This window comes from Epargyreus clarus, unplaced genomic scaffold (genome assembly GCF_041222505.1).
Source record: "Epargyreus clarus isolate Ecla_fem2 unplaced genomic scaffold, WU_Ecla_fem_2.2 ptg000008l, whole genome shotgun sequence".
Taxonomy (NCBI): domain Eukaryota; kingdom Metazoa; phylum Arthropoda; class Insecta; order Lepidoptera; family Hesperiidae; genus Epargyreus; species Epargyreus clarus.
The window spans coordinates 14,668,136-14,688,594 of NW_027332216.1; the positions used below are offsets into that span (position 1 = coordinate 14,668,136).

Below are 20,459 nucleotides of genomic sequence, written 5' to 3' on the forward strand. Positions count from 1 at the left end.
GCGATAAATGTATTCTATACAATTTTTTATGAAAATAATATTTAAAATTCTAAATTTAAATGGTCGACTAGTTAATAAACATTATCCTTTATGTATTACGTACATATGTGATCTACTACAATGTTAAGCAGTCATCTTTCTTAAGGCTCATACCTAGAAATGAAACAAAATATTGATGTGTAAATTTCTTTGTCGTAAACTGTACATTATTATTCCGGGTGTACAACTGTACATACTCGTGGATATACGTCCAAATAACTGTCTGAAAAATAAAGTGTATATAAATGACAAGCGCGAAATCTTTTAGTTCACTTTAAAAAGCCTACATTCAGTGGAGACCTGATGAGTGGCGAGCGGAGTATCGAGTGGGTTATTTACATATTTCTATTTGCCTGCACTCGGCAAGTATCTAAACCTGGCATTAGCGTTCGTCTATCAAAGAAGAGGGAAAAATAAAAAAACACACGCCCAACAATCCTCAATGTATTTATTGTTAATTCATGTGTGTCTTTTACTCTTACGAGTTCTCCTGATTAGTACTCGGGTCCATTCTCCATTTGCCCGAGTCCACATATGTAATACTAATTTATAGCAGGTATTTATGGATTCAACGGTGAAAACGATCATGTGATATCTTAGGGTAGGTACAGACATAGAGCGTTTCAAACACGTAACGTAGCAGACGAAGAAGTATTTCCCTATACAATATGTATAAGAATATTTATATCTACCGTAACACAACCGCGCATACAGAGGCGGTGCCCGTCAAAACATTAAAAAAAGCATGATTTAATCTGCTACTACCCGTGTCTGACACGTTCAATGTCTGCACAAAGATATTTATAAAAATCTTACAACTTTAGCTTAAAATTAGCATCACAAATATATTGGTCTAATACATGTATGTGTAATTAATAAATTCATGTGTAATTGCCCTTACGTTACCATAAATTGGCCAATCAACGAGGCGTTTCATAATTTATTGACCTTCACCGTGCAATATTATATCGATCATGGGATCTATTTTTACATATCATTATGTATAATTGACAGTGTGGAATCATGTTAATGTGAAACATTTTTTAAAGTCACATACAAGCGTGTGTAAGTGACGTAAGGCCCAATATCAATAGGGCCTTACGTCCCCAATAGGGCTAGTAAAACTATACGAGTAAGTTTATACATAGCATAGGTTTTAAAAAAAATATTTGAAGTCTTGCCTTACGATTGTAAGCGATTTGCAAAGTAAAGGAACATTGGGCTCAATCGAAAGTTAGATGGGTGACCGCTGGGGGCTATATTTTCTTATTTCTTCCTTTGAACGTATTCCGCCAGCAAACTGATCTTCTTGGAGGCCTTTAATCGATTTAAATATAATTGCCAGCCCGTATCCTTCTCCGCAACTCCATAAATACCGTAGAGTATGCTTCAGGCTTCCCCACATTTGCATATTACCGTAATATTAAAATTAATTGAATAGCCACAGGTACATTGCTACCTGAGAGTACTAAGATGCGTTAATATCTTGGAAAACTAAGTTGCAACGCCTCTGATAGCTATCGAGATATCTCACAGCCTCCAAACCAGAACACAGCAGAGCTTAACACTGCTTCTATCAGTAGAAATAGGTATGGCGGTGCTTCCGGAGTGGAACAACAATACTTTGTTGTTCCACTCCAACTCAACAAAACTAGTGATACAAATGACACCAATAGCAAGTGTTGTGTAACAAAAGCCCCTATGAGAATCATATACAATTTTTGCACCTGTACGTGGCATGTGTCCTCTGGAATTATACATTTATAGTGATGTCGGGTGAAGCGACGGATCTGTTTCCATTGCACTATCGTTTTAGTCCATCTAAGGATAAGTCACTGCTGCTGCCATGGACATCTGTAATCTGTAGTCAACCCCAGTCAAGATTATTTTCCTACCTGAGGTCGGACACAGATGCACCGCTCTCCCTGAGGACTAACCTGAAACACCTCGGAAAAAGAGATCTTCCTTACCCCACTTCAAACTAGAACACAGCAGCACTAAACACTGCTGTTATTAGTTATTAGAAATAGGTGTGGCGTTGGTGCCGCCAGAGTGAACCAAAGAGGGTTCTACCATCTTCACATAACATTATTTAAGGGAAAAACATTGTAAACGTGGTTTGTTTTACTGGAACCTAAATATAACACAGACGGATTACCTGATGAAAAGTAGTAACCGTCGCCCATGGACATTTGAAATACCACAGGAGCCGCCAATGCATCGCTGGCCTTGAAGGAGAGCTCTTTTTGAACCTATCTTGAAGAGCCCCATATCATAGCAGGAATACCACAGGAGGAAGACGAAGAAACGTTTTTTCGCCATATCTATACCGTGCCGTATGACAATGGAAAAGCTTACAACCAACTTATAGGCATAGAACGGTCAATATGCACTGATGCATGTGTGTGGGATTCCTAGCGATGTGTGCGATCGTATGTAGAGGCCCTTGCTGGCGTGATGGTGTTATGCTGTTAAGAACCAGGAATTAAAAAAATACGTGAATTAAAAAATATTATATCTGTAGGAGTAAGCAACATATTTCATAGCGAATATTGTGTGCTATTTATTGCAGTATTGCAGAAATATTTACAACACAAAAATAATTTTGTATTATTTAAACAAAGAATACTCTTTTTAAAATAACTTGTCGTTAATTGGCATTTTTTGCAAATGAATACATACTAAAATTTATTGACTTGAGTGAAAGTAAAAATAACAGTTTTACATTACAAAATAATATTTCATTGTATCTATTTAAATCTTCTAATTTTACTGTTCCTTAAAGTATCTCACAGCGTAAACTTCCTTTTAGAATTATGCGTTGAAACTTTCACATTCAGTTTATTAAAGATTATTTCTTATATTTCTTAATTATTAAAACATTTTTTCTCTTAGATAAATATCGTATTATTATAATGCACATTTCCACAAATGTTAATTCCTATACGCATTGCAATAAATAAAATTTTAGTTGAATAAAATAGAACTACCTCATAATATAACAAGCGCTTGAAAAAAATAATAAATATTGAATAAAAACGTACGCGTGTCGTTAGTATCGACAATCAAGTTAATCTTTATACACGTCACAAAACAAAAACTAATATTGACATATCAAAACTTTCTACATTCCGTTATACACACGCAAACAAAAAACCTAATAGGCAAATGACAGTAAATTGAGTTTAACCCACTAAAGTATTATTAATTGTCTTCTGCATGATACATTCTCACTCAAATAGAGCGTACCACGGTAGTGAACCCATACTAGGTTTGTATTACAGTATTACACTCGTACCGGCACTCAAGTTAGACGCTTGTTTTACGCTGTTCCATTCAAAAACGGTACGAAAATTTTAAAATTTGTAAACTTTTAATCGGCTGTATAAGTTGTGTTATTGTGCTTTGTTTATTTTTTTTTATTTGTCGCACCAATTCGCGCCTAAGTGACCTGTCAGTTGACGTGTGTTCTTATTGTTTTTAAATTAAAAGCTATTAATCCGTCTATCACAATTTGCGTATACATCCAAAATAGTTTCATTTTTATTCCAAGTTTTTGAGTTTGGTTTTATCTATGCGCAGTGGACAGGCTTACAGATAATATAATTAGCTGTAATTGAATTACATTGACCCACGTAAGTAACTCAAGTCATAGGCTGAATAATGTATGTCTTAAAATACTGAAATTAAACGTTAATGTTTGTTTCAATTCGTTTCACATTTATACAATGTTCGCGAATTTGAATATTAATTAGTTTTGTGGCATATGCTTCGGATCCGTAATTAAATTACACGTGAGTACCAATAATTTCTTAATTAGAATATTGACCTACTTACATAATGTAGTTAACTAATTAACAGGCCAAAGAAAATAGCTAATACAAGATTAGTTAAGGTGTTTTGACTAGAAATTTGATATTTCAAGTAAATTATAAAATATACAATTAATCCATTTTCAACATGAAGCAAAACAATAAAAGAAACGTATTCGATTTTCAAATTGTAATTTAAAAACGTTATATTTTTTTCGTCGTATTCGACTGTTCGACGTTCGAATTCAGAATTATTAAGCACAAATTTCTTAGCCGTCCGGAATGCCAAAACCACTACCGTATTAATTCAAACACAAATTCTGTAAAACCGTAATCATATTGAAGTGATTGACATTTAATAATATACTGTTATGTTATTCTAACGGACGAAATGATTTTCAGTGTCAATATTATTTAATTGATTATTTAATATGAGTGTCAGGTACTGGTTTTATTTTGATTGAAGTTCAATTAACTTCTAAACGTTATGACCGGCGTAAAATGGCCTACAATATTAATTTATTCGTGATAATTTTTAAACCATTTTTTTAAAGAGTAGCCACCGACATGCAGTTCGTTGATATACGTGATCATTGTCGCTCATGGACATCTGTAACCACAACTCCATATAGAGCAGGGGTTCTACCTGAAGCCAATTACAGACCCGTTGCCACTGCTGAAGACTGAGATTGTCGCCTTATATGTTATTCAGCGGGTATCCACACCCTTTTATCGAAACACGAGAACACTAAAAATTGTATGCTGCTACACTTAGCAGTGTTGTCTTATCGAATCATGTAATTCTACGACGTTTTAAAATAAATTTAAAAATGGAACTATTATAACTATCGTCTTCGAATCCGTTCCACTTAACTGGCGTGACGTCTGCGCTCATAATATTATTATGATATTGTGAAAGGTTATTTTTTTTTCAACAAATTGTATTTGTTGTGTATCTATTACTTACGACACATATTTTTTTTCTTAAGTTATGTCCTAGTATGGAAATCTATCCAATAGAGAAACATCCGAGTTAATGTTCAATAATCATTCTATAGAAATCAATTTTTGACTAAATGCTACTTTTGAAGGTGGTAGAACCCTTTGTAGTTCGACTCCAGCGGCACCACCGCCACACCTATTTATGCCTTATAGCAACAGTGTTAAGCACTGCTGTGATCTGGTTTGTAGGGTGTGGTTTGGGAGACATACTTTTCCGAGGCGTTCCAGGTTAATTCTCAGTAGTTGCGGCGCATCTGTGGCCGATCTCTGGTACAAATATCGAATCCTATCTGTAGTCAATTACAGGCGTCCATGGGCGGCAGAAGCCACTTACCATCAGGTGGACTGCATACTCGTCTGCTACTCCATATAATGAAAATAAAGCTTGCATTTAAATAAGGCGTTCCAACAAATCAAATCATTTTTTTAATTCAAAATAGCTTCTTTATAAAGTACAAACTTCTTTAATGTCAATATAACTTGCCGCCTCTATGTCACAGATAGTATAAAATTTCATTGCTCTATGTTAAACAATAGAACGGACTGCAACCCTTTTAAAATGTCTAGGGGTTGCAATGATTTATTGATGTCAGGTGGATTGCACAAATGAAATAAAAAAACTGCACGAACTGTATTTACAATGGAGGTTGCGTGCATACAGTATGCATTAATAATAATAAATCTTCATAAATAATTATTTGATACGAAGTAATAGACTCCTAAAAGATAACTATTTTATATTTTTAAGGCTCTTTATTGGTAGAGTTCACAGAATCCTAAGCGTCTGCTTACCGTCTTTCCTTCTTTGAAGGGTAGCCTTTTGAACAATTATAAGACAAAACAGCCTAATCCTTACTATCAATTTTAAATAACAAAATAAAAAAAAAACAATGATTAAAGTCATCAGGTCTGCGCGCATATTACTTCAATGTATACTTGTATTATATTACTTCAATGGTCAATCATTAACTGATGACATTAGGAATTGTGTAAACATAGGGAATCTCTGATTAGGTTAGGTTAGGTTATATTTCTTCTGAAAAAGGCAGGGTCACACAACCGCCGCCGCTCAAATGAAGTTGTGATGGAGGAACTCCAGCCACATAAAGTAGGGTCAACGCTGGCGATTCCGTGGTAGAACGGAATCGCCTAGGGTGTCATAATTTGGGATAGCGAGGAATACCTTGGTGTATTATCTGGTTGGATTATAGCATAGACGGAATGTATACATGATAGATTGACGGAAGAGTATACATGATGGATTTCCCATGACGCTTAAGTGTCTTCCCTGAAAGTATAGGCATTAGGAGTCTATAGATTAGTCGATCGAAGGCTACACGTGCGAGCAGGACAGTCTATGTATCTGCACTCCTCACAGCTTTCGTGCATATTAAGTTTGCGTGTAGATAACAAGGGGTCGCCACTTGAGGGATTTGACGACGGTATCAAATGTCAAGACAATTTATGACATACATACGTTTCGTTTTCCCTTATATGTTGAGTGAGGTTATTACGGTTTTATCGTGATTGTGTCGTGTGACAACCTGAATGTATTGTCTAATGAAGTTTTTATATATAATTGAAGGAAATAAACGTGTAAGTAATGTAATAGACGTTGAAAGGTCACAACGATTAACTACGATACAATAGCGCTGTTTGAAGCCAATTACGTTATTACCCCTGAGAATTAAATAGAACACTTTATATAAGTAATTTTACCGTACATTACTAGATAAAATACAGGTAGAACCCATGTGGTTCGACTCTGTCGACCATCGGCACTCCGATTTCTGCCTAATAACAGCAGTGTGAGGCGCTGCTGTGTTCTGATTTAAAGGGTGTGGTAAGGGAGACTTTAAAATTAGCTACTCTTATGTTATAAAAATGATAACAGCTACACCACACCATCTAACATAAAGGTCACTTACATATGCATATATTATACCTATATATTGTCATGTGAAGGTACAGTACCTTCACACGGCACTTCATTAATTATTATCGTATCGTATCTTACGTTAAGTGAAATACTTCTGGATAAAACCAAATAAAATTATTATAAAAAATATATATATCTATTCATAGATATTTTATAATGGCAACTATTCGAATATTGAAGAACTAGAGCAATTAAAGAAACAAGAAAATTGTAGATAAAAAAATAATAACTGTGTTCTCACATTTTTATGTTATATTTACAGGAGTTCATACCAATCTCCATTGCTTCGAAGAGTCGAAGAGTTTCAATCATAGAGGAAGCAATAAAGGTAACATTTTTTAAATAATTATTATTAATTTAATATCAATCATTAAAGTATAGTTGGAATGTAAAATCAGTAAAGAATATTCATACAAAATATTTATTGTATAAATTTCCTATAAATATATAATTTTGATTATAAAGTGCTGGACGTAGAAGTAATGAAATTAACTGTTAAGTTATTATCTTAGTTATACGAGTACTTAACAATTTTAAAGGTGTTAGCCCTTTGTAATTTTAATTATAATTTATCAGTTAATGCCTTAACTGATAAATTATAATTGAAAATGAATAAATAGGTATAAAAAAATAAATAATGACTTTTTATGAGTAAGAAGGAAGTGTAAGAATGAATGAAAGAACGAAACAAGAAACAAATTATACATTGAAATAATTTATTACTCATTTATATTAATCATTTAATTATACTATCATTACAATTAATTAAAGTATTAAGTAGTTAGTATCTTACCACTACCATCATCATATATTATTATAATAAGTACTGAATATATGATTGAATGAAGCAATGCTCTATATACGGCAACGAACTGAATCTTGTGGAGTCAAATACGTTTTGAATAAATTTATAATAATTAATAAGGTATTGTATTCAGTTTGTGAGTCATGCCGTCGTACATTACGTGTACATGAGGAAGTACGTACGAGCTCGAGTTTTTATATACCGGATGTAGGACTTTTCAACTGAGTATAGAATTATTTGGTAGTACGTAGTACTCCTAGGTTATTTATTTATTTATTTGACACGCCAACAGCATAACATACAGAATTTTTACAAATAACATTGTGATATAATAAAATACCCTGGTATGCAAGCCAATTATAGGCATGTACAACATTTATAGAAATAGAGACGTACTATGTTTATGCAAAAAATGTAAATTACAAACAAAATAAAATAAAATAAAAGTTTGGAAAATCCAAAAGTGCACGACTCATAATGCTCATTTAATTATGAAATAATAAAAAAAAAACATGAGTCGTGCAAAATAAAAAGAAAAAAAAATTAAAAAAACAGCTGTACTAGGAAAGTGATGCACAGGCGCCCCTGGTGGAATAAAATGTACATAATATCTATAGATATAGATATATCACCATCCATGTTAATTTTACATGGATATATATAGATATACAGTCTTGTAGTTTTCGTTTTTTATTAATTGCAATTAAACGACACTGAATTAATTAATCATTCGCATTCAGTGACCTACAATCGTCGATTAGAATTAAAAAAAAAAATTAACTCAAATGATGGATTTTTTCACAAGTTACAGTGTTTTCAGGTTTCACACATGACGGACAGGAAATTTTTTTGACCTACTTTGGTGTTTTTTTCCAATTCGATTGCAGTAAATCAATTTTTAAAAAGTATGGAATTAATCTCCATTAAATTATCTCGACAATAGTATGCAAAATATCTTAATTCCGTGAACTATCAGGGCTATAATAATAAAAATAGCCGCCAAAATAAAGCGAAAAAATTTTTCGATCGTAAAGCATTCTCTGATGCTTCACATCATGAGTCGTGCAAATCTATACAATAAATATACATAATTTTTCATTGTTCTAGATCATCCTTAGTCGTGTAGTAGAAATGGCATCCTGTTTTTTTTCTTTAGAAAACTAACATGACCAAACTCACATATTTCTGGAAACTAAGAAAAAAATAGTAAATTACTATTCCCTGATAACTGTCTAGTGGCATATTTAGGTATAAGATTAATTTCTCATATACCCAGCTGTGACTGTCATAGAAATTATTGTAGTTCAGAACAAATTAGGAGTCAGACGTAAATTCTCCTCCAAACTAGCCAGACAGGAGATTACTTTTCTAAGTATATAGCCTAATAATAATACACTCGTATTGACAAAACTATGTTAGTAAGTAAGGGCCTATATTATATCAATTGATAATTATCGATAGAAGTGACAGCTGGTGACAGAAAAGCGCATTTCACTTTAGCAAATATCTAATTAGGTATTCAGATATATTTAATTAGATTTATTTGTTCTATGTGTTCGTGATACAATATCGGGAAACGTATAATATTTTTTTAGAGGATACATACATGAAATAATTTTCTAGAAAAAATATCTAACAACAAAAATATTTGTTAAAAGTTTTGTGCAATAAAGCTAAATATTTGTTACTTATATTTAATTAAACATTATTCATCCTTGTTCAATTAGTCCAGTATATTTCAAAATGTATCGATAGTATATGCAGAAATAAAGACAAAATAAAAAGAATGTTATTTTTGACCTCAAATATTCGACGGTCCCTACGTATAAAGCGACATGTCAAAAATTGCATTTATTTTTTTTGCATATTCGGCTTTAGATTGTCCATACGCTTATGCCTATATAAGATTTTTGCACGACTCATGATGCGAAGCATCAGAGAGTGCTTTACGATCGAAAAATTTTTTTCGCTTCATTTTGGCGGCTATTTTTATTATTAAAACCTTGATAGTTCACGGAATCAAGATATTTTGCATACTATTGTCGAGATAATTTAATGGAGATTAATTCCATACTTTTTAAAAATTGATTTACTGCAATAGAATTGGAAAAAAACACCAAAATAGGTCAAAAAAAAGTCCATTTGAGTTAAAAAAAAAATTAAAAAATTCTATTCGACGATTGTAGGTCACTGAATGCGAATGATTAATTAATTCAGTGTCGTTTAATTGCAATTAATAAAAAACGAAAACTACAAGACTGTATATCTATAGATATTATGTACATTTATTCCACCAGGGGCGCTTGTGCAGTACCTTCTTCCTACTACAGCTGTTTTTTCGGCAATTAATTTTGAACGACTTAAGTTTTTTTTTTTTTTATATTTCATAATTAAATGAGCATTATGAGTCGTGCACTTTTGGATTTTCCAAACTTTTCTTTAAATATGATGTATTTTAGTAGATTTACCATTCGTATAAGAGAACAAGTATAACAATTACAGGAAATAAAACGATCACAAACACAAATATACAACTATTTCTTTATATGTATATATTATGTATAACTATTCGTCCGTCTGTGACGCTCGTAACAAGCATTACGTGTTCTAATTAATGAATAACTGACTCATTATGATCTATTACGTGAAATTCCGGATGCAACTTCACTTTGTAAATTTAACTCTGGGCCGACGAACGAAGGTTTAAATTGGTTTGTATGAAACCTTATGTAAGTGTTACGCTTAACAAAAATATGTTTTACGTGAATGTTGCTTAAAACATCTGTTTTACTTTATAATGTGTTGAAAAAGGAATGGTTATCGCAATATTTCGGTGAAAAAATTTTGCCTATCCGATGCATACCCGAGGTCGGTCACAAATGGGCCTCTGAGATCGGTCACCTCTGAGGACTAAGCTGGAACGCCTAGGTAAAATATGCCCTTTGTCCCTGTAGTCCCGGGACTAGAATAGGGTTACGGTATCCCCTGCCTGTCGTAAGAGGCGACTAAAAGGGGGCTTCCGAGATTGCGGGTGGCAAGATTGGGAGGTCGAGCCGTCCAGCAAGCAACTCCGGGAAGGACGGCGGTATGTGTGGTCGCATACCATCGTAAACACCAGACGGTGTGGTGAGTCCTGAAGCTCACCTAGGAGGAGCCCGAAGGCGCGATCAGAGGACTTCGGTTGCGTTCCGTAGGAGATCCCGGAGTCCTCTTGGCAACGCTGAGGACGGCCACCGGGGGGGTTTTAGTGCGGTAAGAATCCCACATAACCCCGTGTCGCTCCTACGACACTGGGTACCTTTTAAAGGTTTCCCCCTCGTAAACAAAAAAAAAGGTAAAATATGCCCTTACCAGCCCTTACCACACCAACAGCACTTAGAACTACTATTATGAAGCAGAAATTGAATTATTGTGTATTTTTAATGAAATTATAACAAATACCTAAGCATGCAGTGTACATAATTTGTAACAACCCTAAATCGGACCCCAATAGGACTCTTATATGTATCAGATACCTTGCATCCATAACATAATTGGTAAGCCTTATAAATGGCTTCCTAAGCTTTTTTAGAATACTCCTTGTATTCTTTCAAAATAGTTCTCTAGTTACTGACACACATCTCCCCTAACAACAGACACTCACAAACAAATAACATTTGGTCTAAGAACGTAATTTGAATCTTGCATGTCTCGGCGGGGTCAAGTGCGGGCGCTCTGTGATTCAATTAGGATGCAACCACTAATAGTACGGACTTGGGCACTTTCTTCATCACATATAAAAAATATTATTTTTGGTTAGTCCAAAGACAGAATAATTTTACTGTCATTTGTAATTTCTTATAGTAAATCAAATGTATTGTATTTAAATTTAAAATAATTTAGTATATGCATAAATTACTTTTCAGGAAATATTTTAGTAATTTTGCAATGTGTAAGAGGTATGATATTACGATGATAAATTTGTGCTTAAAACTGCCCATTGGTTACTTGTTGCATCAACTACTAAACATTTGCTCTACCTGTTAATGTTGTACAATGTGTTGTTTTCGCTATTAACGAGTGGTATATGTTTGATTTTGTTAAAAAATCGATCAGTCCATGCGCCTTTGTACATAATTAGTATACTATAGTAGTAAAAAGTACTGTATTATTGTCGCCAAGCTATTTTAATGGTTGTGTTAACTCTACTTAATTGTTAAATCTACCAGTGACTCAAGTAATCATGAAAGGTTAACCAAGTCCCCAGTTTAACTGGTTCCATCCATAAACCAAAAGGTTAAATGAATTACTCATGCGCTTCACGCACGGTGAGCGCAGTCGAGATCTTGATAGCTGTATAGAGATGAACTGTTTTGGAACGTATGTACATACAGACAATTGTATTCATATGCCATGTACTTAAAAGGAAGTCGAAAGTTTTTGAAGTGGTTGCATTGCGAGCGCTTTTGTGCGACATTTCTTTGTTTTTACGAGTAGTTTTAGTTCTGGGGGGCTAGCCAAGTTGACATTCTACAGTCGCTTGCGCTGTAGAAACGCTATAGAAACGCTAAAATGTATGAAATTATCAATGATCACGTGATCAAAATAGCGAAGTAGAAAAGTCGTAGCCAAGTTACACGATAGAATAGAACGCTAGCGATTCTACAATGCCCATGTCATTGCTTTTTTCCATACAAATGACAACCTTTTGACAACCTTTTGATTTTTTTGTCAAATTTGTTAGCGAAGCGTATTCTAAGATAAATGTCATAGTGAGCGATCGCGCCGACCCTGTAGAAAACGTAAACGCTAATAAAATGGCGAATTCTGTATCAGCTGTTTGTCACTTCACTACGCACTATCACTGCATTATAGACTTTAATTACTTTTGATCATTTGAAAATGTATACCTACTTTAAATTTGTTTAAATTTGAATATGGCTCTCTATAACTAGTGTATCCTAAAATATTATAGAAATGAATTGCACAGCCGTTTTTCTATTTTAAATTAATATGAACATATAATACAATAGATAAGTAGATATGATAGAACTTAGAGTTATTCCAGTGCTTAAATAAAAATATTGTCTCAGTTTAACTGTTTTATTGAATCATTATTAAATATTATTAATCCTTCTCATAATAACTTTACTTGTAACTAAACAATTTATTTAAATCTTAAAAGAAAAATATAATATTAATATCCGTATCCTTTTTTTCATTATTATCTCCTGTTTCCCTGCAATCTCCCTGTCTAGGCATAACGCTGGTGGTTATGAGGTTTATTTGTTGAGATGGCTTGTATGCTATACACCCAGTGACATACCCATTTATAATTATTGCCTCCTCGGAAGCCGCTCCTACGATGGGAGAAGATCCTGAGTAGCTCTCCTTTTGATGAGCTTAAAAGTGCGGGTGGATTTCATAAGCTCACTAGCAAGCCCATTGGGGTGTCCTTATATGACGAGTATATGATTTTAGTTTATTTGTCACTTCCTCTTTCCCTGTTGTCTCTGCAGCATCAGCTATTATGCGAAGCATTTTCGATTGGAAGCGTTGTGTGATGTCCAAGTTTGAGTTGGATGCGGTTCTCCAAAGCTTAGATCCATATGACCATATCGGTTTTAGTATGACTTTGTAGTAGTCAAGTTTGTTGCTGAGAGACATTCGTGCCATGAGCCAGTAAATTTTACGAAGTTGGACGTCCAGATATTTTCTTTTGGTCACATCACAAATTATATGCAATCGCTGTTACTGTCATAAGTAATATCGCTATAAACAATAATTTATATGCTCTTTGTAAACAATCACCAATCACCATAGTTACCGTTCATAGACATTATTAAGTTTAGTTTTTGCAAATAGTTTTAATTAACAAAATACATGTTCTATAAAATATGGTATATTTTTTATGTATATTATGTTGTTATATTTTAATATTACTATTAAATAATTAATCATTACCATGTAGGTATTTTGGCTGGTGTAGAAACCAGACGATATTGTATTTGACGGCTCATTGATATTAAATGTGATCGCTAACCATAGACTTATCGTATATGTAGAATGAAACTTGCTAACGAATAGAATAGAAAACGAATAGAATGCAAAGTTTGTAACATGGCTAGCCCCCCTGTTGTGGTTGTAAGTTACCTAATTAAATAAGGGTGGTGACACACGAGCGACAATTAAGTTTAAGCACTGTTGGTCATCGACTTGTAGTGTCACTATGTATTGCTAATTTGGAAAAGGGAGATCTCCCGCCGGGCTAGGTGATCGTGCCCGGGGAGCAGCCGTGCTCCAACAGTCTCAGTTCGGAACTTGTATATATGCCAGATATTTAGAAAACTTCGATAGCGTGATTCAGAATACTCGTGGCGCCATCTCTTGACGAGTAGAGGGAGGTCGACATTGACTGAAGGATAAACGAAAGTTGATCGGTTAAAGCATGAAAATGATATAGAAGTTCCATTTAAAGTAGATGATTCCTATGAACGGATTTTTGAATAATCATCCTCTAAACACCTTAGCGGCTGATTATTCATATATTCAATATTGCCATATTTTACTACTTGAGTACTTTTAGTACTGTCGTAATGCCTCTTTGATGACCTCGGAAGTACTGTCACGTAGTCTCATGCCACCATCTTTATATGTGCTTGATATTAATTCTGTGTAAAAAAATTCATAAGCATTTACGTGTGAGGATATATAGTAAGTAGACGTATTCCTACTTCATCCACCACTTTATTAATTTATTGTCGGTGTTGTACCGTGTCGTGTTATCCCGATTAAGAAGCGCCCATTATATTAATACTTGAATCATACGGACTGCAATTACTACTTAACATAAATCTATACTAATATTATAAAGAGGAAAACTTTGTTTGTTTGTTTGATTGTAATGAATAGGCTCAAAAACTACTGGACCGATTTTAAAAATTCTTGCACCATTTGAAAGCTACATTATCCGCGAGTAACATAGGCTATATTTTATATGAATAATTATAGTTCAAAAAACTAAAAAACACGCTTTTATGATAAAATCAACTAAAAAGTAGAAAATAATTTTCAATCTAAGAATCAATTAAGGAACAGTAAATAGTATAATTGTGGAAAAAGTGTGGGGTGCTTTTCGAACCTGATAAATGGAGCACCCCACACTTTTTCCACAATTATACTATTTACTGTTCCTTAATTGATTCTTAGATTGAAAATTATTTTCTACTTTTTAGTTGATTTTATCATAAAAGCGTGTTTTTTAGTTTTTTGAACTATAATTATTTATTAATTTTTAGTATTTCTCGTTATAGCGACCACCATTATTCATCGTTTGTAAAAAAATCAAGTGTCTATCTATTACGATTTAAGAGATAAAGCCCAACGACAGACGAACAGACCGCAGAGGGTTTCGTTTTAACCTTTGAGTACGGAATCCTAAAAATCATTCTACAAGAGGGCATTATACATATGTTTCAGAACATTTGAGTTATAGGGAAATAACATTATTATTTTCTAAACTAAAAATCACGATATATAAATTACGCCTATTGAAACTAAATAGCAATAATTATTATTTGCAATCTAAAGTTGCGATGAACTTTGCTGAAGGTGCTTGAAAAATCTCGCCTCGAAAATCGTTAATCCTGAGGATGTTGATAAGGACAATGGTACAAAACTATTAATGTTTAAAATATTGAATTGTCATCGGTCCTTAATAAGTATGCCAAATTTCGAGTTAATCCGACGTTTTGAAGGGGGTTAAAATCATGTTCAAAGATTCCGTTACATACTAACATACCAACATACCAACATACATACGTCTGAAGCTAATAAAAGCGTGTTAAAAATAGAACGTACTCCTCATAACATGTATTTAATTACGATGTAAAAACATACATTTTGCGATATTTTCTTACCACACTATTTCACATCCCATAAAAATTATGATAATAAAAACTAATTCATCCGTTCACACGTTACTCTTCCCATCATTGTTAACTGAACCTTATATTTTAACATAAAACTAATTACCTGCTTTGCATGGTAGACGCTAAATTAAATCCATATTTATGTGGATATGGAATTTATTTTCTAGAAGAAATTACCTACTACGTAATGAATTGTTCCCAACGTCTTATCTTTTTTATAAAATTAAAGTACCAAAGAAGTATGCAGTCCATCTGATGGTAAGCGCTTTCTACCACCCATGGACATCTGCGCACTAAAACCCCCCCGGTGGCCGTCCTCGGCGTTTGGTGGAGAACTCCGGGATCTCCAACGGAACACAACCGGAGTCCTCCTAACGCGATGCCCTTCTATCGGGCTCTGCCCTGGAGGCATTACCCATGGACATCTATTACCAACTCCATATAAGGTTTTACCTGGAGCCGATTACAAATGTGGTGTCACTCTCGAGGACTAAGTCAGTCGCCATCCACAATCTACTACTAAAAAAAACTACTTCATAATAAACATACATAGATGTCATGATAGACTCACAAATCGAACCTACTCCCAATTACATGGAAAATCATCACTTTTGACGTGATTTCTATTTAACGTAAATTTGACGTAATTTTCAGAAAAAGAGGGTACATTCCATGTAATTTTACAAGTATTTTTCGACATTGAGTAACATTCAGAAATATGGACCCAATAAACGCTTGACTGACTAAAATAATAGCTGGACGCTTATATGAACTTGACCTACATATCAAAGGACGTATGGATTAAACGCCCTTCCATCCCTTTTGCAAAATTTGTATAGAATTAAATGGGATCTTTTGAGGGTTTTAATCCCTTTTCAAATTCGCGGATTAAAACAAAATACACTTGATTTCAAAATGGAACGTAGTTTTTATAAAAATCAAATAGTATCAACATAAAAATATTCTTTCTAAAAATGTATTTATAATGAATCTGGCTACCATTATTTGAGCTAGCTACTAAATAATAGCATTATGATTTATAATACTAATTCGGATAATAAGACAGACAGAGGTCAACAGACGGTCAATCAGATTTAACCCCCTGTTCCATTGGCAACTTATAACGATAAATTACTATACTTCACCGTACTTTTTTGTGACGTAAATACATAAAAAATATTTTGTAGTACAGAAGGTAAGGCAAGGTATGCAATTTTTATATGTGTAGAAATAATAAACTAAAGTTCTCAAAATACTTAGTATAGTCACTGGTATTAACACACTTCGCTGTTCACAATTTCTCACTGTTCTATAACTATTGTTCAGTGAAAGTATGTGTTCGCTTAACATTATATAATCTACATCAAGTTGTATTGCATCAAAAAATTAGGCATTTGTCATCGACACTAGGGTATTTCATCAGTCCTTGCTACTCGAAGTAGCAAAGAATCTATGGCCAACCTCTGATAGGACTTACTATCACTTGGATTGCATTCTCGTTTACTATTTCAATTTCATTTTCAGCGATCTTCATTGATGACTTGCCAAAATTAACAAACAAGTTTAAACATACAATTCGATAGTGCTTAAATATAATATTCTTAGTGATTAATATATAATCATTATTTACTCTGTCTACTAGTAGCTACATTGAGACCTACTTTGTAGAGAAAGCGATTAATTTCTTAATCGTCTATCGTTCACCCGTTCACAGTGAAACTAAACAGTTATTCCGGTAATATAAATACAGAATGGTCTTGAGAAAAATTTAATTAAACCAAACAATGAGCCTCAAGATGTTTCCACGATAACAAAAGACTGGTGGCGTTTAAAAAGCGACTAGTCGTAGACAGTCGTGTTATCTGGAAGGATATTAATCACTCGAGTCCTTTTTCAAGTTTTTAGGGTTCCGTGGTCAAATTGAAAAATACTTAGCACTCAAATAATAATTTACGAGCCGCCGCTGCGATCAACTAAGCACTAATATAAATAGACAACCGTGTAGTGAGGTGCTTACCGACCTGACACAAACAGTTCTAGTTCGAATCCTGGCTAGACATGAGGATTCAGAGTTTGGTTCCCGACTAGGCAGACATCTTAATAATTGATTTACATTTATGTTGTGGTTTTGTGTGTTTAGAAATGTGTCTTTATGTGCATATATAGCACTCAGGACATGAAATCATTATTTAAATAGCGCAGGATCGCTTATGACAAATCAGATGTAGCTCATGAAAATTTTAATATCAAAAAATATGTTTCATGAAAACTGGATGAAATGAAAAAATGTTGAATATTACCCGAGTTTATTAAGCTCTAAAAACTTTTCAAAGCTTAGGATCTGTGCTCGGGGTATAAGCGAAACAACCAAGTACCAATAACTTGTACGGAACACAAATTAAGCGAGCCCGACTTTCACCGGCCGAGCTTTTGAAGTTTTCTAGTTTCTTTTTAGGGATTGGAGTGAAAAGTACTATGGAAGCTCGTTCGTTCCTACCCTTACAGTTTTCTCTAGAAAATAATTTCACGATGTGTAATAAAACACTGTAGTATCGCTGGAAAGACGAAGTGGAGAAAGACCAATGCGACCTCTGGGTGGACGATTGGCGAGACACGCAAGACAGAACGAAATGGAGGCTTTTATTGTCGGAGGCCAAGACTCATTTTGGGTCCTCGCGCTATCCCACTAAGTAACTAAGTAATAAAACTCTTAGTAAAATTAAGCGTACATCTCACACGTATAGATCCCAATTGATCTATTAAGCCATACTGGGCGTAGTCGGTAGTTGTATGGGTGATCGTTAGTGGCTAAGTTTTCAGTGCGTTATAGTAAACCTCTTCGTAGTTCGACTTCGAAGACACCACCACACCTCTTTAACTTATAACAGCAATTGTGCTGTCGCATCTAAAATACGCTAAAAATGTTAGAAGGTAATGATCCAACTACTTCTGTAGTTCATCTCAGGTGGTACCACTGCCATACCTATTTCTATCAAATAACCATTCCAAACGCTGCTATATTCTGGTCGAGTGTGGTAAAGGTGAGACAAGGCGTTTCAACTTGGTCCTTAGACGGACTGCATAAATTAGTAACCCTTTGAACTATGTATTTATTACTTTACTTCTTTCCAGTTTCAGTCAAATTTGCACGTTCAAGCTACACTTAAAAGTGTAGCCGCATGGTACAACTACCACGTCTTAGACTAGAATTATTAATGAGACTGTAGTCAATTTCTACTCGTAATTACTTGTAGATGGACCAAAATTATTCTTTTTTCCAAGACTCTACTATCTTAATGAGTAGAAAGCTTTCATCATATTATTAGCCTCCCTAGACGATGAAAGATGTAAAAAAATATATTTTAATCTCTTACCTCAATATTCTTAGCGCCTATATATTTACGCATTACATGACCAAATCAACTGCAAATTATCACTTCCTCCAGTGGTCGACACAGGGAAATAGTTTAGGAGAGGGCTTGGACCACTCAAAAGACTCAGGCTTCATCAAAGTATTTATTGACAAAAAATATGATTTAAGCAGAAATATAAGACGGCCTAAATAATTCTAAGTCGATAAAAAAAGCCTCGTCCCTCATAAAAGTTCACAGATGGACCTAAAGTCATCATTTCAGGTTTCTTAGGGAGCTTAGGTCTTCCTACACCTTGTCCCTGTAGTTCCGGGACTAGAATAGGGCTACGGTATCCCCTGCCTGTCGTAGAAGGCGACTAAAAGGGGGCTTCCGGGGTTGCGGGCGGCAAGAGTGGGAGCTCGAACCGTCCAGCAAGCGACCCCGGGAAGGACAGCGGTATGTGTGGTCGCATACCGTCGTAAACACTGCATGGTGTGGGAGGAGCGAAAACTGCTCCCCCAGGGTAGAGCCCGTTGGGCATCGCGCTTGGAGGGCTCCGGTTGTGTTCCGTTGGAGATCCCGGAGTTCTCCAACAAGCGTTGAGGACGGCCACCGGGGGGGTTTTAGTGCGGTAAAAATCCCACACAACCCGGCGTCGCTCCCACGTCGTCGGGTACCTTTTGAAGGTATCCCCAAAAAAAAAACGTTCTTCCTACACCTAGAATTTTATTGACTCCAAAGGTTCTTAAGTATATACCCGGTGCCTTGCGAGTATTTACGTAAGCAAAATATAAAGTAGCTATATTAAAAGAACCAGCCCTTCTAGGGCTTCTTTCAGATTGAAGCGTCGTTTGTCAATCAATATTAAAGTTAGTACAAAATTCTGTTCATTATCCAATTGTGTTTAACAATTAAACTCCGAACCGAACTAAAAAGCGTATAACAATTAAAACCATTAGGACACGCTTATTAAGTAATAAGAGCGTATCCATTGAGCCAATGATTAGGAAATTAGCTCGATGCAAATTGTTTCGTTCGTAATGGCGTACGTATTGCAAATATTTGTCGGAAGCCAAAAATAAAAATGGTAGTCGATTTTTTTATTTTCGCTTGGTAAAGAAGCACCTTTGCGTTTTCTTGTGTCGTACTGTTCTGGAAAAAAATAATTAAAAGATTTGAAGGTGTTACAATTGTTCAGGATTTATATGAGACGTTTAAACAGTTCCTAGAGGTAAGAACGTATCTGAGATACGACTTCAGATAAGATGTTAAAGGTAGTAGAACCCTCTGTGGTTCCACTCTGCATTTCTGCCCAATAACAGCAGAGTTAAGCGCTGCTGTATTTTGGTTTAAAGACTGTGGTAAGGGTGACATACGTTTCCGAGGCGTTCCAGCGCAGTCCTCAGGTAGCGGCGCATCTGTGGCCGAAATCGGGTAGGAATATAATCATATCTGGGGTTGATTGCAGATGTTTATGGGCTGCAGTAGGCATTTACCATTAGATAAATTGAATATGCCATACTTCTATATTATAATTTCAATATATACGATGGAAAATTCTAGACACCAAAAGTTACTCAACTCTAGGAAACCGCAGAA

General features: G+C 34.7%; 1 protein-coding gene across 3 annotated transcripts in view; it reads left to right on the top strand.

Moving 5' to 3' along the window:
* Positions 1-3,279: 3,279 nt before the first annotated feature.
* Ggamma30A (guanine nucleotide-binding protein subunit gamma-e) overlaps positions 3,280-20,459 on the top strand; it is a 46,209-nt gene continuing 29,029 nt past the window's right edge. The window contains exons 1-2 of one of the 3 annotated variants that reach the window (XM_073076181.1): positions 3,280-3,384; positions 7,055-7,120. The gene's annotated coding sequence lies outside the window, so the exon portion shown is untranslated. Of the gene's footprint in view, positions 3,385-3,499; positions 3,675-3,695; positions 3,834-7,054; positions 7,121-20,459 lie in introns of those variants that run through there. The other 2 variants (XM_073076184.1, XM_073076183.1) reach the window with 2 other exon arrangements.